This window comes from Macaca fascicularis, chromosome 9, assembly GCF_037993035.2.
Source record: "Macaca fascicularis isolate 582-1 chromosome 9, T2T-MFA8v1.1".
Lineage (NCBI taxonomy): Eukaryota > Metazoa > Chordata > Mammalia > Primates > Cercopithecidae > Macaca > Macaca fascicularis.
In genome coordinates, this window is record NC_088383.1 from 63,060,177 (window position 1) to 63,085,705 (window position 25,529).

Genomic DNA, 25,529 nt, shown 5'->3' on the forward strand with positions numbered 1-25,529 from the left:
CTGTTAATTCTTACACTGTTAATTCTTCACCACTGTAAAATGCAAAAGGCTGTAAAATGTAAATAAGTTTTGTCTTTATAACGAGTATTGGTAATAAATTTTTAATTCCTAAGGAGAGTAACATCAGCAAGATGGTAGAATAGGAGCTTTCTACCTTATTCCCTTGCAAAAGCATCAATTTTGACAAACACCCAGGAATAAGAGTACCTTGGCAGGAATCTATGAGTCAATGGAGGAGTCCCAGTACACACTGAAGTAAAAAAATCTAAGAATAGATTCATTGAAGGGGGTGCAAAGGACATTTTCACTTGACCCATGTCACCCTTTCTCCTAATGTGGCACAGCTCTGTGCCAAGATAGACTCCGCTTGGCCCATGATTTCTCACTCAGGGGAGAATAAAAATGTGGTGAATAAGTGTCTGGTTTTCCCATCCATGCAAGATGCTGCCAATAGGCCCACTTCTTTCTTGCTCCACCCAGGAGACTGAAGTGCTGGACATAGCTAAGTAGTTGGAAGAAGCTGGGAACAGAAGAGAGGCCACGGGCCGTACTAACTGCTCAGTGGACTCAATCAGGCAGCTCATCCATGAGTGGCTTAAAATATCTCACCTGTGGACTCCCCCACAACTGGCCCATAGGCAACTCGAATTCTGCATGCACCTCACCACTCTCCTCAGGCCAGCTCTCCAAGCATGCCCTTGCAAATGATGAGCACAAGACAGCTCTGGTACAGACAGTTGGTTTGACTCTGTGGGACTGGGACAAAGCACATAAACTTGAACATTTCAGGGCACTGTCCTAGGGAAAACACATGGGAGGCTTTCAGCACCTGACCTGGCTTTGCAGGATGGAGGGAAGGCAAACGATCTTAAGAAACGCCACACCCCAAGAGGGAACAAGAGGTGTGGAGTGGGTATACCCATAGAAAAGGTCTCAGAATTCCTAGCTGAGATACTTGGTGAAGGCGTTTCTCTCCTGAAGCCAGTCAGTACAAACTAGAGGAAGTTACTGCTTCTTCAAATATAAAGACAGCAACACAAGACTTCAAGAAACTGAAATGCTCAAAGAAACATGACATGACAAAAGGAATACAACAATATTTCAAGAACTAGCCCTGAATAAATGAAGATCTGTGAACAGCCTGATAAGAAATTTAAAATAATTGTTTCAAAAATCAGTGAGCTGTAAGAGAACACAGACAACAAGATCAAATAAAACATACATGAAGAAAATAAAATGTTCAGTGAAGAGACAGGAAAAAAGAATTATTGGAGCTAAATAATACAATGAGTGAAATGCAAAAATACAACACAGAGAGAGAATCAACAGCAGACTTGATCAACAAAATAAAGAATCTGTGAACTCAAAGACAGGACATTTGAAAATACGCAAAGAAAAAAAGTACGTGAAGAAATGCTTACAAGATTTATTGGACACCAGCATAGAGCTAACTTTCACATTATGAGATTTCTAGAAGCAGGAGAGGGAGAGAAAGAGGCAGAAAGCTTATTTAAATAAATAATAGCTGAAAACTCTCCAAATCTGGGAAGAGATATGGACCTCAAGGTACCTAAGCCTGAAAGTCTCTAATAACATTCAACCCAAAGAAGACTTCACTAAGTCCTAGGTAATAAGACCAATTGTTCTTAAATTCTAAATTCAAATCCCAGCCCTGATACTTAATAGCCATGTAACAATGGTCAAGTAACTTATTCATTTTTCCTGTTATTTATTTTTATTTTTAATTGTGACAAAATATACATGACATAAAATTTAACTTTTTTTTTTTTTATTTTTCTGAGATGGAGTCTCGCTCTGTCACCCAGGCTGGAGTGCAGTGGTGTGATCTCTGCTCACGGCAAGCTCTGCCTCCTGGGTTTACGCCATTCTCCTGCCTCAGCCTCCAGAGTAGCTGGGACTACAGGTGCCCGCCACCACGCCCAGCTAATTTTTTGTATTTTTAGTAGAGATGGGGTTTCACCGAGTTAGCGAGCATGGGATCAATCTCCTGACCCCGTGATCTGCCCGCCTCAGCCTCCCAAAGTGCTGGGATTACAGGTGTAAGTTACAGCGCCCGGCCAAAATTTAACATTTTAACCATTTTTAAGTGTACAATTCTATATTGTTAATTATATTTACGTTGTAACATTATTCTCTTTGCCTTGGTTTTATTATTTAAGATAGCTGGCATACTAATGATATCCTACTTCATTTGTGCTTCCATAACATAATATATGAAACTGGGCAATTTGTAAAGAACAGAAATTTATTTTCTCACAATTCTGGAGGCTGGGAAGCCCAGGGTCAAGGCACCAGCAGGTTCATTGGTGAGTGCTGCTTTCTCCGCTTCTAATATGGTGCTTTGTTGCTACCAGAGGATGAAAGTTGTGTCTTCATACGGCAGAAAAAATGGAAGGGCAACAAAGGGGCCTAGCTAGTGTTCTCCAGCCCTTTTCTAAGGTCACTAATCTCATCTATGAAAGTGGAGCCCTCATGGTCTAACCATCTCCAAAAGGCCCCCCCTCTTAATACTATCACATTGGCAAATATGTTAACAAATAAATTTTGGAGGACATTCGGGTTAGAGCAAATGATGATTTATTGTACTTGGTTGAACTTGGACATTTGATTTGTGGCCTAGAGAATAAGGGAGATTCAGAACTAACTGTTCCCTTCATTATACTTATGAACCCTCTTGCAGATGCTTTCTGTTATCACAACTTTGCCTTCTGCTAGTTAGTTTAGTACTGAAAAGAAGAAAATTCTCATTCAACAAGAAGTTGCCCAGAAAAGGATTCTGGGATTACTTTCACTTGGAGATCATACCATGATTCTTGGGAATTTGAATTGCTTATTTTGGCAGAGAAGGTGAGAGTGTCTTTTACTTGGTTGAATGATATCTGCAACTTGTTAAGCATAAAAGTGTTAATGTTTTAGTGCGGAAGTTTACACATATTTACAGAGGTATAAATGGATGCTGAGTAGGAAAATGTTGGACCATAACAGTGATTAATTTGTCTCTCAGTCCCAAATCTTCTAATATATATTTTCTTTCATGATGTTGAATCTAAGACTCTGGAAACTGTTTCCCTTTTGCCATCTGTGTTAGTTATATATTGTTGTGTAATAAATTATCCTCAAATTTATGACTTATAACAGATTTATTTTCTGACAGTGTCTGTGGGTCATGAACATGGATGCAGCTTAGCAAGATGCTTCTGCCTCAAGGTCTTTCAAAGTTTTAATCAACATTTCAGCCAAGCCGCATTCTTATCTGAATGCTTGACTGAAAGAGGATCTCTTTCAAGCTCACATGGTTGTTGGCAATTTTTCACAGGCTGTCGGATACGACCCTCTCTATAGGCTGCTTGCATTGTCTTCTGACATGGGAGGTAACTTTCTCCAGAATGTTTGCTTCAAGAGGGAGAGCAAGGAAAAAACTATAGTACCTTTTATGACCTCGTCTTTGAGGTTGCACACTGTTCCTTATAGTTTTTTCTATTTGTAAGACATGAGTCACTAAGTCCAGCCCACCACAAGGGGAGTAATCTTAGACCCCACTTCGTGAAGAAATGTATATTTAAAAATTTGAGGTCCAAGAATAAAACTACCATAGTGTACACTCTGGCTAATTATTTACATTCCCCTCATGTGCAAAATACACACACCCCCTTCTCAGGTCCCCAATATTCTGATATCATAATCTCATTATCTAAATCAGATCCAGGTATGCTTGAGCCTCTTTTTTGCTTGAGAGGTCATTTTTAAAATAGAGCTCCTTGAGTGCACTTTCTCCAAGCCTGAAAACCTCTGAGATAGATAAATTTTCTACCTCACATATTCAACATGCAACAGTGATGCAGGCAAGGAATAGCTGCTTTACACATTCTTGTTCAAGAAGGGGAAGAATGCAGGATTCAAAAGAATCATTGGCCCATAGAAAATCTGAAGTTCAGCTGGGCTAATAATAAAAGTTTTTCTTAGCCTGATCTTGCCCAAGAATACTTTTCCATGACTTTTGGTTCTGCGCTCTGAGTCACCCTTTCTTCTCTATGAAAAGTATTCAAAGTTGCACAGCATCATTTTCAGTTTACTTTATTTGTTAGAAGTGAGTCACTAAGCTCGGTCTACAGTGAAAGAGAGTAGAATTAGCCTTCACTTTTTGAAGTGATTTCTGGGTATATTTACAAATCACCACACTTCTTGTTTCTATTCCACCAATAAGGAGCACTGGAGGACAATTGCAAGGCAGAGGAAAAACAAGGGTTTCGTTTGCTTCTAGTTTGATTTCTATGCCTGTTAGCATTGTCCCAGTAGCAGCAGTTGGTTCCAGCCCCCAGCTACTTTCAGTACTTCCAGAATCAGCTTCATTTTTCTCTTTAATTTTACCAGCAACAAATGATTAAAATTCTCTCCACAGTGATCAGCGGCGTGGGTCTGCAGGGCTCCTCCATCATGCTCCTGGAGTACCAACACGAGTTTGGGGAAGAGGTTCTGAGAATCCTAGCCCCTACTCTTTGCCCTACTTCCCTGGGTCATAAATGGCTTCCTGGAATTATTATCTCTTTCAGTTCCTCAACACCTGTACAACCAATTTTGTATTTATTTATTACACTCTGTTGAAACACCTAGTGTGGTTTCTTTTGGGACACCAAGAAATGTATCTTGTGTCTTTTTCTTGTTATTTGAAAAATGTCTCTAATAGCTCAGATAATAGGTGTGGCTTGGCTGCTTCCCATTGACTGGCTGTTGGATGGGTCATTTTTTATCTACTCCCAGAAAGGACACTGGGCTAGGTCTGGGTTAGGTGTCCTAAAATTATACAAAAGTACATGTGAATGTCATATAATAAAAGAGGATCATAGTATTATGCCGTTTTCAAAGATATCTGTAATTCCAAGATTAAGAGCCCTTAGTTTAAGTTCCCCAAACTAGCTATCATGAGAAATATTTGGGGATCTTTAGAAAACATTGGTTTCCTGAGCCCATCCTGAACCAGAATGAGTCTGTGAATCTTTATTTTTAAAAAAGTTCCCCAGGTGGTTCTGATGAATTGAATCTATGGAACACTAGACAAGCATATTGCTGACACTGCTTCTCTCTATTCCTGTGATAACACTACTGCTTATCTTCACAGGCAGTCATGAGGATGGCTGCACAAGGCCCTTTTGGTTCAAAAGAACAGGAGCTTATTCCAGATAACTCATGAAATAACTGCCTTAGTGGTTAATAGAAGGATGCTAGTGACATTTTACCGAATTCCAAAGACAGGAACGGCTTTATAAGACACAGCAGTTGGGAAGTTGCCTTACTGCTGTCTCCCATTCAGGGTCCTCACTGACTCATCTTTGCTTTTCTCTGAGCACCTGTTGTGATTTCCTTTTCCTGCTCCTGCTTGCTTTCTGTCTCCCAGACATATCAACTTTATAGCCCATTCTAATTTGTTCTTTTACTTCTCAGCTAAAATTCTGTATGAGGAGTATGATTGGCTCAAATAATAGCTATCATTTGACCAGAGATTATTTTGCAGTCCATGTTCAGCATAAAGCTTACCTGAATTTATAATATATGCTCAAGTGATCTTGGTCTCTACGGAGGTGGTCGCATGAAAGTGAACACAAAGTTGAGGCTTGCTACAAGGGTGACTCAGCAGAGCAGATAGATGAATAAATTGTCCTGAGTAAACAAGATACAATAAAGCTTAGGAAAGTATAATAAAAACTTTAAAATCATATATAACTGATTTTTTTTTTTTTTACTTCTAACTCACCCTAGAATTGTGAGTGTTGCAAAAGGTCCATCTCATCTTTGACTTCTGTAAGAGCTAAGATGAGCTCTGATAATCATTATTTATTCTATCCATGAAACATTATATTTATTCTTACATAAATGTAAAGAACTGTTTTTTATTACATTAGGGAAATTGCCTTCTGTTCTTTCATTCCCTTGGGCTTCTGCTGTAGGAGCACAGGGCTTTAGGGTGCTCCGACTGGTTGATAATCCTCGCTGGGTGGTAGCATTGGTCAATCCATCTAGCAGTTATGTCCATCTCTTCTCCATCTGAATTATGCATGACTCAAGAAAAAATCCTTCGCAACTTATAAAATCAATGGTTCTCTTATGAAAAGGTCTTCAAACTGTGAAAAACAATTCTCTCCAGTGATATGCTGGCTTTTTCTTTCATTAAAAAATATCACCTGACATGAGTAGATTTTATAAATGAGGGTAAAATTTCAATCAACAAAAAGTTTTAGTAAATGGCATAGTTTGGGTAACAGAATTTTCAGTAAAATTGGATTTAACAAGAAAAGCATGTTTTCCCCTTGTTAAAATGTTTTTGGAGGAGGAATAAAGGCTCCAATTCCCAGGCATTTGGTTACCCTAACATTCAGTCTTCTCTAAAATAAGGCTCATAGACCTAACCATTCTTTTCTCCCTTCTACTAGCCATACTGGTCAATACGAGCAAAGATTGAGAAGGAGTGTTTTTGAAATAGAGAAGTAATCAGTTCATCCCTTCTTCATTCTTTCATTCCCAGTACGGCCTCACCCTACTTATCTAAGTTGAGAGTTTTTATCTCTGAGCCTTTTGACCCCCTCTGGATTTTACTTTCTGGCTTTTACAAAAGTGTATGGTTTGGGTTCAGGCAAGAAACTCTAACCCTATTTCATGAAGTATACCCTTTGCATTGCCAAAGACTAATGTTTTTTCAAGTATTTGGGTGATTCGTCATAGTTAATTGGCTTATGTTCATTTACTTATTTATCTTTAAAATCGCTCCATAATTAGGTAGGCTGAGAGGGAGAAGATTTTTCATTTGGGGGCCAGCTGGGAATCCAAAGTCCTAGTTGAAAAAAAAAAAACAAAACAGAAAAATCATCAATCTGAAAAGTGATTATGATGGAAATGGTGGAAATTAAGGAGCTGTAGACAAAAATAAACGAGTGTTCAAAATACTATCTTTGTTCCTTTGTCAAATATCATTTGACTGTATTTGTGGGAGTCCATTTCTGTGCTCTCTATTCTGTTCTCTTGTTTTATTTGTCTGTTCTTTTGCTATACTTGACTGTCTTCATTACTTCATTACTTCATTCTTTTCTACAAAAATTTATTTTCATAGGTTTTTTGGGGTACAGGTAATATTTTAAACAAATGGTACCAGAACCATGGGACTTTGCATGTAAAAATAATGAATCTAGACCCAGATATTACACCCTCACAAAAATTAACTCTAATGGACCACAGACCTAAATGTGTAAAATACAAAATTATAAAACTCTTGGAAGATAACACAGGAGAAAATTTAGGTGACCCTGGGTTTGGGGATGACTTTTTGTACACAATGCCCCATACAGGATCTATGAAAAACAATTAAGTTGGACTTTGTTAAAATTAAAACTTCTATCCTGCAAAGGATAGTTAAGAGAGTGAAAAGACAAACCACCAGCTGGGAAAAAAATATTTATAAAACTCTTATCTGATAAATGACTCGTATCCAAAATATACAAAGAACTCCAAAATTCAAAAATAAAGAAACAACTCAATTTCAAAATGAGCAAAAGATCTGAACAGATATCTCACCCCCTCCAAAAAAAAAAATGTTAGCTAGATAGATGCAATTAAGCATATGAAAAGATGATCAACATGGTACGTCATCAAAGAATTGCAAATTGAAACAGTTAAAACAAAAATACTATGGCACACCTATTAGAATGGACAAAATCCAAAGCACTAACACCACCAAATGCTGACAAGGATGTCGAACAACAGGAACTCTGATTCATTGCTGGTGGGAATGCATCATGATACAGCCACTTTGGAAGACAAGAGTTTCTTACAAAACTAAATGTGCTCTTACCATATGAACCACAATCACACTCCTTGGTATTTACACAAATGAGTTGAAAACATATTTACACAAAAACCTGTGCATGAATATTTAAAAGAGCTTTATTCCTAATTATCAAAACTTGGAAGAAAACATGTTCTTTACTAGATGAATGGATAAATAAATAGTAATGCATTCAGAGAATGGACTATTATTCAGCACTAAAAAGCAATGATCTATCAAGCCGTAGAAAGATAGAGAGGAACCTTAAATGCATATTATTAAGTGAAAAAAGCCACATGCTGTATTACTCCAAACATGACATTCTGGAAAGGCAAAACTATGCAGCATAAGAAATTTTTGGGGCAGTGAAAAATTCTGTATGATTCTGTAATGGAGGATATATGTCATTATACATTTGCAAAACCCATAAAACAGGCGACCCAAGGAGTGAACCCTAACATAAATAATGGATTTTGGTGAATGATGATGTACCAATATTGGCTCATTAATTCTAACATGTACCACACTAATGAAAGGTGTTCATGACAGAGAAATCTATGAGGGGGAGGTATGTGGAAACTGTACTTTCATCTCAATTTTTCTATAAACCTAAAACTTGTCAAAAAAAAACATTAATTTTTTTTTTTTTTATATATCCTAACAGAGGGTCAGAGGATGGGCAAACAAACCCTGGACAAAACATTGCAGAAAAAGAATAAAGTACAACAAAAAAAATGATTCTTTTTTAAAAGAAGAAACAAGTGATTAGGAGAGTCTTGTTCTGTTATGACTTGAACATGTTTATACACTGAAGGAGGCACAAGCCGATAAGTTGCTAAGAGAGAAGATTGGAATATAGTAAGATTTCCAAGGAGGATGTGAACTAAGGAAAGATGAAGGGGTTCACCTTGAACAAAAGGAGAGACAGCTAATTTCCTGAAGCTACGGGGTGAAAGGAGAGAAAGTTGGCAGTATAAATGCATGGAAGTGTGTAGGGGCAGGAAATTGGAGATGTTCAACTGGATGGACCCACTTTTCTCAGAGGAAAATTGGGGCAGAGTAAGAGTCGTGGAAGACAAAATGTTTTTATGCCCATCCTGCCTGGAGTTGCTCAGTTTTCAATGGCCAGGTGAAAAAGAAAGACAAGAAAATGATTGCACTCAAAAAATACTTGTTATGTAATAAATTCTTGTTCAGGACACTGTTTGAAGCAATTTACAAATAGTATCTCATTTAATACTTGTAACTACTCTAGGTTGTATGGTACTGTTGTTAACTCCACTTTACAGGTGAAGAAGCTAAGGCACAAAGAGAATAAGTAACTGGCTCAAAGTCACACAGCCAGTAGATGTAGAGCCAGAATTCCAACCCAAGCAGACTGATTTTATAGTTCCATTATGTTGTGTAGTAGTAAAGTAAAAATAATGCTGCAGTATGTTATCTGAGGTTTTACTAGGACAAGGGGCAAGGTTTGGACCTTTATGTGAGTTGCATCTTAAAACTCTTTTTTCCATTCTTTACATAAGCCAGCCCCTTTTTAGTTGATGTTACATGGAACAGAAAGAAACAAAATATGCCGGACACTCCCAGAGTTGTCATTCAAAGCACTTAGTAATGTATTCACTTCTTGAATGATGCCTTAATCTGCTACTGCATTTTAATAAATAAATTCATCTTTATATATCCAAAGCTATAAATCAGCTTTTTAAAATCTCACTTGCCCTCCTATACACTCTTTCCATCCACCTCCAAATATTAGGATTTTACAGAGCCATCAATTTCAGGAGTGTGCTGATGGGCTCCTGCAGCTGGAAACCTGGAAAAACCAGTTCCTTTCCTTTGCTAAAAGCACAGAGTAACTTGACACATTTTCTTCTCCCTGAAATGAAATCCCAGAAATTGGAGAAGGCTCTGGTGGTGATTGTATCTTGGATGGGTTTTAAAGGGCCTTTTGCCCAAGTTCTTTCCTGATCCCCATCTGATTCACAGCAAGGCTGAGCCTGAACCCCTGGCCGGACATTGCTGGCCCTCAGGCTCCATAACACACTGCTGGGCAGTAGTATCAGCTGCAATCTTTGGGAAGCATGAAAGAGAAAACAGGACTGAGTGGTATTTAGGGAACTAATCTCCTCCAGCCTAATTGTGCTTGTTAATTAAAATTGCTCAAACTGTCACTATGGGCAGATCCAAGAAGGTCCTGGTTGCCAAGGAGGGGGAAATATTGCAGCAGGATTGACTGATGTGCTGAGACGTATTTGACAGGAACAATCTTCTGAAGTGGTTGTGGTTAAAAAAAAAAAAGATTTTGGATTATGTTTTGTAATTAGCAAGAGCCAAATTACTTTGAGCCCTTTGTCTCTCTTCTGCCAAAGTGGCCTGTATAAATATTCTGAGTTGTACAAGTGATGAAAGATGGCACACACAGTTTGGAATTGTCATTCTACTTCTGTTGAAACCAGTTGTTGCCTGCTACGGTGTAAAACATGGACTGGGAATCTGATACTACTGGGTTAAAAAGTCTGTCTATGAAGATTCCTAGACACATGGCATAGAACCACCTATTTAGACTTTTCAAAATTTTGCATTTGAAATGCTAAAAATTGGGGGCATAATATTGCATATCTCAGAATTTCTAGGACTCGATAAGATAAGGTATATTATAAGCTTGTTTTGTAGTAGATATTTGATATTTTTTGCTTCTTTTTATCCTTCTTTTTTAGAGTAGGTTATATTTTGGAGAAAGATAAAGCACTTAAAGTCAAGACTGATAAATTAGAAAAATTTTCTTTTCACTTCAAAAACAAATAGTAGCTATAGTAGGCATAAGTAAGCACATACAATTTGACACATTCATATAACAAAATATTTTGAAACCATTAAAAAGCACATTTTACTAAAATTTAATTAAAAAACATGCTTATATGAAAGTGTTGTAAGAAATTTAAACTATCGAATTGTATGTTTTTATTTTTAAAAGCCTATAATTACTATAAACAGGGTTAATACTTCTTAATCCTTGCTGATGGGTTTGTAGAAAAGTTGTTGACTGGGTACAGTGGCTGTAATCCCAGCACTTTGGGAGGATGAGGCGGGCAGATTACCTGACGTCAGGAGTTCGAGACCAGCAGCCACATGCTATGCTCTGATGTATGGATGGTATAGGATCCCCATGTTTTGGCTCAGAAAAGCAATGGTAGCTTGTCTGGGACAGAATGAGCCACTCATAACACTTCTAGGTACCAGAGTCTAAATTAATTAATTAATATTAATTTTCTGAGTGAAACCTTACTGTTATAAGGCATAGTTTTGGGTCTTGATTCAAAGTAAATTTTCTCCTCTGAAAATTTGCTAGCAGAAGAACCATTTCATACTACATGCATACTGCCATTTTTCTAAAGCAGTGATACGAAGTTGGAGATAAGAGTTACCCCTTTATGAAAAGACATCTGCCTTTTGTTTTTCAGTTATGGCAATAGTTCATATTTTGATGTCTGATTCACTGCCTGGTATCATACCCCTGAGTCTCTGTAGTTTTGGGATGCTCAGCCTCAATCTCCTTTCTTAGAGGTAATTTTTTTCTTCTGAGGATTAATTATTTCTTTCTGAGGCAGGGCTGTTTTGCTTATAAAGTATTCCATAGAGTAAATACTCATCTGCCATGGAGAAGGATCCTAATAAAGCCTCGTTCTTCTTGTACAGAGAGCAAGAAGAGGCGGGCACATAAACCTCTCCCCCCGCACCCACATGTGCTCACAAAGTTTGAAGTCTCCATCTAACCAACTTACAAGGCAGCTAAATAAGATCAAATGAGGAGCTTAATTGAAACTTTTTAAGAATAGTCACTTTTCCACTATGGCTAGATGGTATATGCATTGACATCTCACAGTCCAGGCATGCCATTCAGGACTGGAGGAAGGTCCCAGCCTTTCTAAAAGGAAATCTATCTATTAAAATTGGCCCCACAATTGCTACAAGATGGTAACAGAAATGATCTTAATGGTGCATTAAGTCTCAAATTACTTAAGGTTACTTATCAGATCTCAGTTGTATGACTTTCACAGTGCGGGTTTCAGATTTCACACTCTCTGGGTTGGAGTGCCATTTAGAATTCAAATTGTCTTGCAGAAAATGCAAAAATCAAAGCAGATTCACACATGGCAATTTACCAGCTAACCCTTTTCATTTCAGATTTCTGATTTGCTTTCTGCTCAATTCTCTGACAAACAAAGCCACTTGGAGTGGAACCTGTAGTGATAACATCATTATCACCACCACTACTGAATATTTTTATTATTGTCATCATTACTATTGTTATTTAGCCCAGGAATTAGCACTGCAAATGGTTCATTCCAAAATGATAACCAGTCCACGAGGCAGGTGGAAATGCCAGAACTGTGAAATGCAGTTTGAAGCACTGTATTATAGGTTAGGTCTTAGCAATCTACAGCTTAACCATAAGGCTATACCTAGGAACTTAAGCTATCTGAAGGCAGAGTACATTTTGCAGTGGGCATATAGAGGCCTGCATTCTTATTCCTGCTCAATAATAAAATGTGTGCATGCTCTACAAATCCTGATTTCCTCCTTTTATAGGCAGATGAATGTTATGGTTAAAGGCACAGGCCTTAGACTCAGATTCAGAAGTTTGTGTCTTGCTCTACCATTGACTTAAATTTTCTAATGTTCACTTTTCTTATCTGTCAAATGTAAATAATAAATAACATTGTCGGGAAGCTTGAAGGAGGCAAAATATGCAAACGTACTTGACATATTTCAGAGTAAATGCTTAAAGTATGCTAGTTCTTGATTTTATTAAACTCATTGAGTGTGAGTGAGTGATATTGAACATTCTGTGATGATTGGATGTATATTTTTATTGAATGTACTTAGTGTGTATGTATCTCATAGATAGGATTTAACTTGTAGTCAGATAAATTAAGGCATAATATTCTCTTGATATGTAAAGCTGAGATCCTTAAAAATATATCAGCTGTAAATATCATGAGCCAACAGGAAACATACCAGGATTCTTGCCCATTCGTTTTCTTAAGATTTTGTGTGTGAGAAAACTGGAGTGAGTGGATTTTGAGAACTATGGCAGCCTGATATATTGGAGAGTCAGTCTGGTTCAGTGGTTTGAGGTAGGTCATACATTTATATTCTGTTCTGTTATTTACTAGCTCCATGACCCTGGGCAAATCACTTGGACTTTCTGAGCCCACGCATTCGCATGAAAAAAAAAAATACCTGGTTCGTAGGAACTGGGATGACAAATAAATTAGGTAATTGAATCCTGAGCCCGTGATACAATGCTACACATCTTGTAGATGTACAAAAATATTCATGAACGAAGTCAAGGTTATTAGGAAGTGGGATATGGGAAATAACCTTTAAAAAACATCCTTAAGACAAATGGGGTTTAGAATCAGAGTGTGGAAAGGTAATAAGACAGATGCAGAAAACAAAGCTGTGCTGTCGTTTGTGATTTTCTACTCAGTACTTAATCCCACTAAATTGCGTTTCTCAACAACAGCAATAACAACTAAACAATTGCATCTTTGGTTTGCATAATATATTTTGTTTTAATCTTTCATTTTTATTTGTTTAAGTAAGCCTGGTTATTAAAGTTTTTTTAAATCTAAAACATGGTATTATTTTAATCCTCTGACTCTTTAAAAAATTTCAAAACAAACAAGTTTGAGACATTCCTTTAACTCCAAATATTACTTAGAGTAATTTCTTGAGATCAGATGAGATGGTTGCAGAGAGACAAACGATATAAGACAGAAAAATGAGAACGTGTGTGGAATATTATTGAGAGGAGAATTCTGGAGTTGAGAACTCTAGCTGTGTCTCAATTGAATCATAAGCAAAAATACCTACTGACCAATGGGAATTCAAACTCTCACCCACCATGAAATTCTAGGGTGCAGAACTGGGAATCATCTATCACAGACATCACTTATAACATGCTTTCTGAACCATGAATATACCTCAAACCATGCCAGAAGTTCAGCATAGTCCCATGAATTTCTGTTTCCTCTGGAAGCCAGAAAGTTAAGATGCCCAACCCAGATCACCCACAGAAATTGTAAAAACTGGTGCTGAGATAGCTAAGGGGAAGGATGTGAGGAACCAGCCTTTGATCTGTCCCCTGAGCAAGACCTTAGAATTTGCCCAATATTTCAGAGGGTAATTCTATTAAATAGACTTTATTTTTTAGAGTAGTTTTAGGTCCAAAGCAAAATTGAGTGGAAGGTACAGAGATTTTTCATATATCCCCAGTGCCACACACACACAGCCTCCTCCATCGTCAACATTCCCCAGAAGAGTGGTTCATTTGTGATAATTGATGAGGCTACATTGATACATCATTAGAGCATGATGTGTTGATATTGGAAACTCATGGGACACTAGACCTAAGTCATTATGTTGCTGTGTGAGCTTGGGGAATCTATTTATCTTCTCTGAATGCTACTCTTCATCTGGAAAATGTAGCGAAATATTATTTATACACAACATTGTTATTAAGTGGACTTGAATTATAAGTGATAACAGGACATATGTATTTGTTCTTTTTAAACAGCCCTATCAGTAGAGTGGGTGTATGTATAAGAGGGAATGGTGGTGGGTGTTTGTTGGTTTTGTGTTGTTTTGTTGGTTGCTGTGGATTCCGTGAGCATGGGTGTGTGGTACTAGGTAAGGTCAGCGCTCTTGCAGTGTGGGGACATACGTGAGTGGAAAGCTATCTGGTGTGGCTCCCTATCTGGTGTGGCTCCCTAGGAGCCCTAGTGTGTGATGGGGTTGAGGAGGAGCTTAGAGGAGCAATGGCCCATGATGCAAGCACCCATGATGATTAATTTTATGTGTCAATTCAGCACTCTGTGATAATTAATTGTATGTGTCAATGTCTAGCCAGATTTGACTAAACATTATTTCTGGGTGTCTTTGAGGGTGTCCTCAGTGAGCTTAGCATTGGAATTGGTGGCCTGAGTGAAGCAGAGGGCACTCCCTGGTGTGGGTAGGCATCATCCAGTTTGGTCAGGTCATAAATAGAACAAAAAGGCTGAAGAAGGGAGAATTTACTCCTTTCCTCTGCCTAACTGATTGAGGCAGGCTGTCAGTCTTCTGCTGCCCTTGGATTAGAACTCATACCATAGGATGTCGAGTTCTCAGGCATTTAGACCTAGACTGGAACTATAGCAACTACTCTCCTGAGTGTCCAGCCTGCCACCTGCAGATTATGGGACCTTTCAGTTTCCACAACTGTGTGAGCCAATTTATTTACACACACACACACACCCTTGCTGTCAATATTTCTAGTACCACGGACTCTACTTTTAAAAATCAAGTAACTTCTTGAAGACTATATACCATAGTCTTTATACTATGACTATAAACCATCATTTTTACACTATAGTGTCTAGAATACACAATAGTGTAAAGCATAATACATTCTTATATAACTTCAAGTATCTCCCTATGGTAAGTAAGATGCTGCCGTTTTACTGAAATATTCTGTACATTCGTAATTCTCCATGCACATGTTTCTTTCTCTCTGTATCTGCTCTGTACCCTGAATAAGTTAGGGATAATGGCTCAGAAATTTCCTCTGACTTAACACTTATCACGATGCCATTTTCTTTTTTCTTCATGTATATATACACGTTTTTGAATTCAATCTTGATTTTACCTCTTTTAGGCCTGTTTCTTCTATTACTCTGATGTGTCTCTGCAATATGAGAACAGAAATCATGTTTGTTTCCTGCCCTCTATCTCCATGGCCCCAGCGACCATATGGGACATACGGAAGGCCCACAGGGAGTGTGTGTCATCTTGCTGTCCATAATGGGTGTATTAGAGTTCTCCAGAGGAACAGAACCAATTAAAAATATATATATAACATATAGTTATAGATAACATTATATATATGTCTCATATATACTATATACTATATTGTATATATAATGATAATATATTATTTATATATAAGAGGAGACTTATTACACTAATTGGCTCACATAATTATAGAATGAGAAGTCCCACAATCTGCCATCTGCAGGCTGCAGACCCAGAAAAGCTGGTGGTGTGATTCAGTCTGAGTCTCAAGGCTTAAGAACCAAAGGAGACAATCTGAGGGCAAGAGGAGACGATACGAGATGTTCCAGCTCAAGCAGAGAGGCAGAGAAAAAGGGGCAAACTCCTCCCTCCTCCACGTTTTGTTCTATGTAGGCCTTCAATGAATTGGATGATGCCATTCCACGCTGGGGAGGGCAATCTGCTTTCCTGGGTCTACCAATTCAAATGCTCATTCTCTTTGGGAAACACCATCACAGACACACTGAGAAAGGATATTTAATATGGGCACCATGTGATACCCGTGTAGACATGTAAAATTAACTATTGCAACTGTAGCCACTGCTTCTGAAGGTGAAGCATGGTTAAAGGCATCAGCCACAGTCCGTAGAGGACAGGCTATTCAGAACCATAAAGCACCAAGGGCCAATAATGACACCTCGGATAACACTTCCATTCCACAGCTGAAGAAGGGATGTGAAGCAGGACTAATTTTTACTTACGTTTCCTGTTTTGGGAGTGCTTTTTTTGATGGGGCCACCGATAAGTACAATCTAGTGGCTAAAGCTGCCACCATCCCAAGGCAGCCTTAAGAACTGTCGCTGTTTACATCCTGCAGAGGCAATTGTAAGCAGCAAACAAATAAGTAAGATTTGATGTTCTGTGTTATTTACAGCTTCAAGGACAACCCCATTTTAGTGTTTGCTAACTTATGCAGTCTTAAGCTCAACCTCCCAACATGATAATTTATATTTTATTTAAAACCCCATAACATATTATTTATGTATCTAATAGATGAACAAGAAAGATTTTAAATGAATATTGACTGGAATATCCAGACAAACTTTAAGTTGGAGGCTGAACTTGAGCAGTGAAAACTTTGGAATTTGGCTAAGAAGATATGAGGTGGATAGTTAACTTAAGTGAAAAACATAAATAACAGTATGCAAATTGGTGCAATGATACTGTTTTTAGGGAAATGTGCCCCATGTCTGGAGTATATCATCTGGTTGATTTTAATAAGATTTTAGTCATTTTCATATTAGAAAAAAGTGACATCTACTTCTAGCACTATGATAAAATAGATACCTTGACAGACTAGTCTAATAAAAACAATTTAAAATGCTGGGTTAGCGAATGTATTCTTGGGTAGACAAGAAAATAAAAAAAACTTCAGATTCCAAAAACTATTTAAAAGTGGGAACCCAGAACAGTACATAATTTTTGGATCCTAGTGACCTTGTGTTTGTTTTTTGTAACCTTATGATCTAGGATGTATGGCTTAAAAGAAAACAAACAAATAAACAGAAGCCTACTCCGAACTTTGAATGAGAGCCTAGTAAGGGAGTCCACATAATGTTGTCACAGTGGACCAGAAGTACATTACTTCCCTGTGTACCCTCAAAGACTTCAGGAATAAGTATAGTTAGACACAAATATTCTTACTATGTTTAAATTAACTAATTAAAGAAATAATTTATGTCTAGGCCTTTGGTGCTGAGTAAAGAGGAAAATAATTTCCTTTTGGAATAAGTAAGTAGGCCATAAGCCAACACTAATGTGGGTTTACAGCTCACATTTATACTGGCAGGGTAGCAATTAAAACCATGGGGTAAGAATTTATGTTAAGTTGTTCTGAGTTGATATTGTTCTTAAGAACTTGGAAAAGGCAAGTATAAGTACTCTTAGAAGTAACCCACCTTTATCCAACACCTCAAAGAGTTCTCCCAAGTAAAGTTTCAAAGAAAATAAGCTTATAATTAAAAACCAACTTAAAAAAACAAAAAAACAGAGTAGAACCGTTCTCTTGACTTCAGAAATAAATGTACTTAGACACGATTTTTTTTTTTTTTTTTTTTTTTTTGAGACGGAGTCTCACTCTGTTGCCCAGGCTGGAGTGCAGTGGCAAGATCTCTGCTCACTGCAACCTCCACTTTCCGGGTTCAAGCAATTCTCCTGCCTCAGCCTCCAGAGTAGCTGGGATTATAGGCGTGTGACACCATCCCCAGGTAATTTTTTTGTATTTTTAGTAGAGACGGGGAACACAAATATTTTTTGAAATAACTGAAGATGGGAGTGGAGTCTACAGATAAAAAAGCAAAAGACTATGAAAAATTAGACTTTAAAAGTAACAAGCACAACTCCTGAAAAACAAACACTTGAAATAATAATATAACAGTAGATTAGGCATAACGCAAACCAAAATTATACAACTGGGAAAAGTTATTAAATAATTATTTAGAGGGCAACACAGAGAGATAGTGTGGACTGAAGCATTAGTATACTAAAATTTGAGAAACAAATGATATTTTCAAAAGTGTTAAATAAATTTATAATTATAAAATATTAAACTACATATATATACGTAGAATTAGTCCAAGAAATATTTCATTCATTCAAAATTTATTAACTTCCAATGTGCTAGGTTTTGGTGGTTTCACAATGGGCAAAAAAAGGCAAGACTATGCAATGTTGTGAAAAAAATCACTATACAATAATAAGTGGTTTATTAGCACACTTAAAATTGGCAGGTAGCACAGATAGAATCGACAAAAAGTTTTTAATATTAAATCTATGACAATCTTTGGAAGGGTACAGTGGAACAGAAAGTGTGACCTTAATACACCAGATATTGTGAGAATTCCTCAAGAAACAGTAGGCAGATAAGATTTTATTGAAAAAAAAAGTAGCCTGTAACAGACTGAGGAAAGAATTAGCTTAAAAGAATACAAGGTAGTCAAGGTTTTTCAAGTGAAGAAATGGAAGGATCACAGGGGCCAGAAAGGAATCATGAAACTACTCAGGGCTGGGTGGTTGCAGTATCATATCTGCTTGTTGAGCCTATTTGATCTCTTGCTTTTCATGCCTTTTGTACAAAGCTCAGGGTATCAGAAACATCTGTACCAGACAATGACAGATAATGAAGATGTGAGGCCTGAAAGACAGTGCAGTGCCCTGGAAGGCTAGGTGGTATGGTCATCACTATCTACTGAAAATGAGTATTTCTGTGCATTGCTGATTACTGCCTTCTACTGCTTCTCCATGGCTGGTGGCATAAAGTAAGGTGTCAATATTAAATTATAGCATTAACACACATGCTTACATGGATCTAAAAACAGAGATGACAACCCATAAAAAAGCTAGAAAACCCTGAGAAAAACTTATAGAATTAAGAAGAGGTATCATCAATCCTAACAAGCAGATTTAATACAATAATAAAGAGGCTTTCAATAACAGATCTTTAAGAAATGATATTGTGTCATAAAATACATCTGTCTTATCATTAACCCAATAGTCACTTAAAACTACTAATTGTATACATTAAAAAATTAATAGAATATATAGCAAAAACACCACTGAAGAGCAAATTGTTAAAACACAAGTATAAATGGTGAAATTCTTCTAAAGAATAAAAGGAAAATCTGAAACCTTAAATTTAAAAAATGGAAAAACATGGTGTTCCACAACCATTTCTTAGAAGTTCCAGAGGGAAAGACTAGAGACACAGGAAGGAAATAAATAACCAGTAAAATATTTCCTAGATCCCTCTCCCTCAAAAAAAAGACCTTTAGGTTGACAGACCTCACTGAATGATAAGCAGGGCAAAGAAAAATATAACCTCACATTGAGAAATTTAAACAACTTCAGAATGAGCCTGAAGGAACTATTTAGACAACAATAATTAAAAATTAAATTAAACAACACATAAACCTCAAAGCAACACAAAACCATTTCACATACCACAACACTGATGCATGAAGCAAATGAAATAATAGTTTCATATTGCTGTTCTGACAGGTTTATAGGTGTGGTAGTTTTACCAGGGCCAGGAAAGCTGCGAAAAACAGCAGATATGTTTTTGAAGGTTGACTTCCTTTGGAGCAGAGTCAGCAATATGCTGTGTTTCTGGGTATGAAACAGTGGTGATCTCACTGGCAAAAGAAATAGGTGAGGCCAACATTGCAGTCTAAAGTTGCAATATTAGTTTAGTCAAGCAAGATTGACAGACAAGCCATAAATTTGACAAGGAGATCTAAGGATTAAGATAGCCATAGTATGCGTTCTCAAGTTCTGACATAGTCCTGGCAGTCTAGAAGGCAGTATTCACTTGCAAGACTGTTTATATGCACAGGATAGAATGAGGAGAACCCTACCTGTCTATACTGCCTTGGATAAAATATGAGTTATTCCACACATGCAGAGGAGACATGAGGAGGCCCAGGGGAAACAAAACAAAACAAAACTGCGGTATATTTGCAAACTTTTAAAACTTTGAATACATTGCATAACATACATTCATTCAAAAGCAAATGCTGAAAGACTGATCAGTTCAAGGTTCAGGGCAAAACACCTGGCCAGTCGGTGGCTCTTTACTAATATATACTGACTTAGGTGTGAGCTTTAGGAAGCTATGCTTAAAAATAAAAACAGGAACAAATTAGAATGAGCAGATATCTCAGGAGTTGTACACTGTGGAAGTAACAGGAGAATGAGACCAGGTAGGTCACAGAAAAAGAAACAAACAAAAAGAACAGAAAAGAACAGTAATAAAAACCTTGTAGGAAAACCAGAACCAATAATTTCTTTAATATATTATCTAACAACAAGCCTGGTCTTCCACAAAATAATGTGTGAGACATGTCAAGTAACAAGAAAGTAACAAGTGTAACTCATACATAGAAAAAATTCAATCAATAAAAACTATCTCAGATGGAGAGCAGATACTGTGCCTAGCAGATACAAATGGTTACTATATATGTTTCAAAAACTTAAGAAAATCATGACTAAAGAATTTTTTAAAATATAAAATAATGAGTGGGAGAATATCAATAAAGAGAGATTTTAGAAAAAGAATTCAGTGAAAATGTTGGAGTTAAAATATAACTTAAATTTTTAAAATTTATTAGAAGAATTTATCTGCCATCATGAGAAAAATATAGTGAAGAAACAGTGAACTTAAAAATAGAGCAATAGAAATTACACATTCCAAAGAAGAGTAAGTAAAGAATATGAAGAAAAAAGAATTGAACCTCAGAGACCTGTGAAACAACATCAAATTTATTAGCATATGTGAAGGAGAGTCCTAGAAAAAGAAGAGTAGGAATGAGGCAGAAAAATTACTTGAAAATATAATGGTTTTAAACTTCCCAAATTAGTTGCAAAACATTGATCTTTTGCACTCAATAATTTCAAGGAAATGCAAGTTGGATAAATTAAGAGATCCACTCATAGACGTTATATTCAAACTACTGACAGACAAAGACAAAGATAAAGAATTAAATGAAGCAACAGAAGAAAAACAAAAGGCTCATCACACACAGACAACAACAGTGTGATTAACAGCTGACTTCTTAACATGACAATGGAGGGCAGAAAACAATGGATGACATATTCAAAGTGCCGAAAGAAAAAAATCAACCAAGATACACACATACACATCCATAAAAACTATCATTCAAAAGTGAAGGTGAAACAAAGACATTTTCTGAAAAACAAAGACTGATAGCATGTATTCCTAGTAGACCTTCCTTAGGAGAAATAACAGCCTTTTAGGCTAAAAAGAAGTCAAAGCAGATAGTATCTCCAATTCACAAGAATAAATAAAGATCACTAGAAAACATAATTATATAGGCAAATATAAAAGCCTGTGTAAATATATATTTTCCCTTTTTCTTAACTGATTTAATAGATGTTTGCATGTAACAATAATTATGAAATTGTATAAAGACTTCATGTTATAAAATGTAAGTCATATATGCATGTATACATAGCACAAAAAAGGAATAAGAAATTGAGTTATATTGGAGCAAATATTTTGTATTTTAATGAAATTAAGTACCAATCTGAAATTAATTGTGACAAAAGAGAGTGTATATTGTAATTCCTAGAGCAGTACTAAGAAACTAACTTAAAAATGTGCAAAATTTTTTACCAACCTGATATTTTTGAAAACAACAAATAAATAAAGTATGCAACAAAATAAAACAAGAAACAAATTAAAGGGTACAATATAAAATATCTATTTAACATAAAATAAAATATCAAATATACTTTTGGTATAAGTATAAAAAGAAATGACAAACATATAATTAAAAATTATAAAAAGTATAAAATGTATAAAGTATAAAAGTGTACTTTAGAAAGTATAAAAGTATAAAAAGAAATGACAAATCTTTGGATATATTGGCCAAAAATTAAACTATGAAAACATACATTTGAAAAACAATTCATAAAATAGAGGACATGACTACTAATGCTATAAAAGTTAAAAGTATTATTGATGGACACTATGAAATTTATGCCAACAAGTTAGGCAATTTAGTTGAAATAGATATATTCTGAGAAATATAGAAATGATCAAAAATGACTCAAGATAAAATACACAATCTGAATAGACATACAATGTGCAAATAATTTGAATTAATAATTACAAATCTTCCTGCATACAAAATTCCATGTTTGATGTATTTACTGGAAAAATTTATGAAATAGAGATGAAATAATAGTATTCCTTCACGAACTCATCCACAAAAAGTGTAAGTTGAAGATAAAGGAAAAAACGGAAGGAAAGGGAATCTGCCCGACTTATTCTAAGGGGACAGTATTTGTCTCATATACCAGAGTCAAAGACATTGTAAGAAAACTATAGACCAGTATCCTTCAGGAATATAAATACAAAAATTCTCAACAAAGTATTAGCAACCAAATCCAGCTAAAGATAAATGGGATTATACACCATAAACAAATGAGGCTTATCCCAGGAATAGAAGCTTGATTTAATATTAAAATAGCAATTAACATAATTTACAATATTAATAAGCTAAAAGGCAGTATTACATAATTATCTCAATAGATTAAAAATTGAGATAAAGCTAAAATAGTAAAAGTTGTCAACAAATAACAATAGAGTAGAATGGTACTCTTACAAAGTCATCTATGAAAAATCTACATCTAACTTAGTGAAAGACTGCATTTCCTCTAAGGATGGCAAAAAGGCAAGGATGTCCTTTCTTTCCATTTTGATTCAATCTTATACTAGAATTTTATGCTGTAAAATTCACTAGAGGTTGTAGCCTATGCAATAAAGAGAAGAAATGGAACTCAGGATGAAAGTAAGAAGTACAACTGTCTTTATTTGTAGATAGCATAATCCTGTAAGTAAAAAATCCTAAGGAATTCTTAATGCACTTACTAGAACTAGTAAATATATTCAGCAAAGTTGCAGGGTCAAAATACAAAACTCAGTAGTTTTTCTACATGCAATGAATAGTCAAAGATGAAATTATAAAAACAATTTTAACTATATAGCATCAATAAGATAAAAATATTTTAAAAATTTAAATTCAATGCAATCCCTATAAAATTCACTTCAGGTTTTTTTTTTTCTTTTTCTTTTCTTTCTTTCTTTCTTTTTTTTTTTTGCAGAAATTAACAAGGAGATGTTAAAATGTATGTGAGTATGTAAAGGACCTAGAATAGCCAAACAGTTTGAAAAAGATAAACTAAGTCATAGAACTTACAAGTTTTCATTTCAAAGGGTTTGGCCCATAATCCCAAAAGACACAATCCCTAATGCCATAATTCCAAAAGATCAAAATCTCTAGAGTTTAAAATCCTGAAAACCATAATCCTGAAAGATCAAAATCCTGAAAATATAATTCTAAAAATGTTTTAAAGATATTTACTTACATTTGTAAAGAGGTTTTAATTTGAGAAACATAAAAACATGATAGAACACTTCATAGGCCACTTTGCATGATAAAATAGGCAATAATTACATATTTTGTAAACATAACCACTCAGTTATACTAATTACAATTACATGGATATAACAGTTATGGGCAAATAAACTGTAATCATGAAGAAACAGGTCAAAAAGCAAAATGTATAAATGTAAATCACTATGGTTGGTAATTGTGTGCACCCAGCTTTATAACTGCAGTTATTTGAAATGCTGTGATGGACAACCTAAGTCTTGTTTTGTTTTGTTTTTGAGACAGAGTCTTGCTCTGTCTCCCAGGCAGGAGTGCAACGGTGCAATCCTGGCTCACTGCAACCTCTGTCCCCCACTGGGTTCAAGGGATTCTCCTGCCTAAGCCTCCCGAGTAGCTGGGATTACAGGCATGCACCACTGTGCCCGGCTAATTTTCATATTTTTAATAGAGATAGGGTTTCACCATGTTGGCCTGGCTGGTTTCTAACTGCTGACTTCAAGTGATCCACCTGCCTTGGCCTCCCAAAATGCTGGGATTACAGGCATGAGCCACTGCACCTGGTCGACAACCTGTCTTTTGATGAGATGGATCAAAAACACAACGGGTCACCACTATGTATGCAGTCACCCAAAGAGCTGAAATCTCAGGAAATCTTGTCATTAACAAAAGTTATGCAGATGTATAAAAAGGACATCTCTTTATTTAGTGAGGAAGTGTCCACATTTTTACATGCATATACAATGCTTACACACAATGTCCATGTTGTGGTAATGCACTTTCGTTGAGTCAAATTTGTGAAAAGTGCATAAAATGAATTAGAGCTCTCTAAAAGTCTTTATACACTTTATATCTTCAGTATTGAAAATTACGTGAAGATAAAATGCATAGCATAGCAAACTGGTGCTATGGATGAAGGGGCAGATGTCGTATATGACTGAACAATTTGGTAGGGAAAATTTCTTGTATTTTTTGCATGTGTTTTCACTTCTATGATCTTTGAAACACTCATTGCACTTGTATTTGGGGAGTCATTGTGATGTACAAATTGTATAAGCATATGCTATCCTTTTAAAAGTTTGATTATTGCTGGGCCATTGCAAGTAAGCAATTTTCTGCTTTTGTAGAACCAATAATAATTAATTTTTAAACTTTTAACTTTCACCATTATGTAGCCTTGTACACTTAACTTATCAGAGCCATTTTGTGAGGGAACAATTTCACAGATCTCGTCCACTGTGTTGTAAGGAATACAGTAAGAGGAAATGATATTTAGCTTCCCCAGTACCAAACCTGTGCTAGTCAGGATTCTTCAGAGATACAGAGCAAATAGGATATGTAGATCGATATATCAGAGGAGGTTTATTAGGGGAATTGGCTTACACAGTTATGGAGACTGAGATGTCCCACAGCAGGCTGTCGGCAAGCTGGAGACCTTGAGATGCAGGTTGAGTGGCTCAATCCAAGTCCAAAGGTCTCAGAACCAGGAAAGCTGATGATGTAACTCTAAGTTTGCACACCAAATCCTCAGGACCTGGAGAGTAGCTGGGGTGGAAGTCCTGGAATCCAAAGGCCAGCAAGCCTGGAATTATGATGCCCAAGGCAGCAGAAGGAAAGTCTGTCTCAGCTCCGAAAGAGAGATCAAATTGGCTTATGTATTTGTTCTCTGCAGGACCCTGGCCCATTAGATGGAACTTGCCAACACTGAGGATAGATCTTCCCCACCTAGTCTTCTCAGACTTATACACTAGTCTTCTCTGAAAACACTGTCACAGACATACCTTAAATAATGCTTTACTAGGTTTCTAGGTATCCCTTAATCCAGTCAACACCTAAAATTAAGTCCACAAATCTATCCCTTGTCAACCTGTCACCCATTCACATCTTCTTAAGTTATACTTAATTTCCAA

At 36.3% G+C, this 25,529-nt stretch overlaps 1 long non-coding RNA gene across 1 annotated transcript in view; it reads right to left on the reverse strand.

The window, feature by feature from the left end:
• Positions 1 to 25,529, reverse strand: part of LOC123566930 (uncharacterized) — a 63,009-nt gene that overhangs the window by 33,991 nt on the left and 3,489 nt on the right. The window contains exon 2 of the long non-coding RNA XR_006689651.2: positions 15,853 to 15,964. This is a non-coding gene — a long non-coding RNA (uncharacterized lncRNA). The remainder of the gene's footprint in view (positions 1 to 15,852; positions 15,965 to 25,529) is intronic.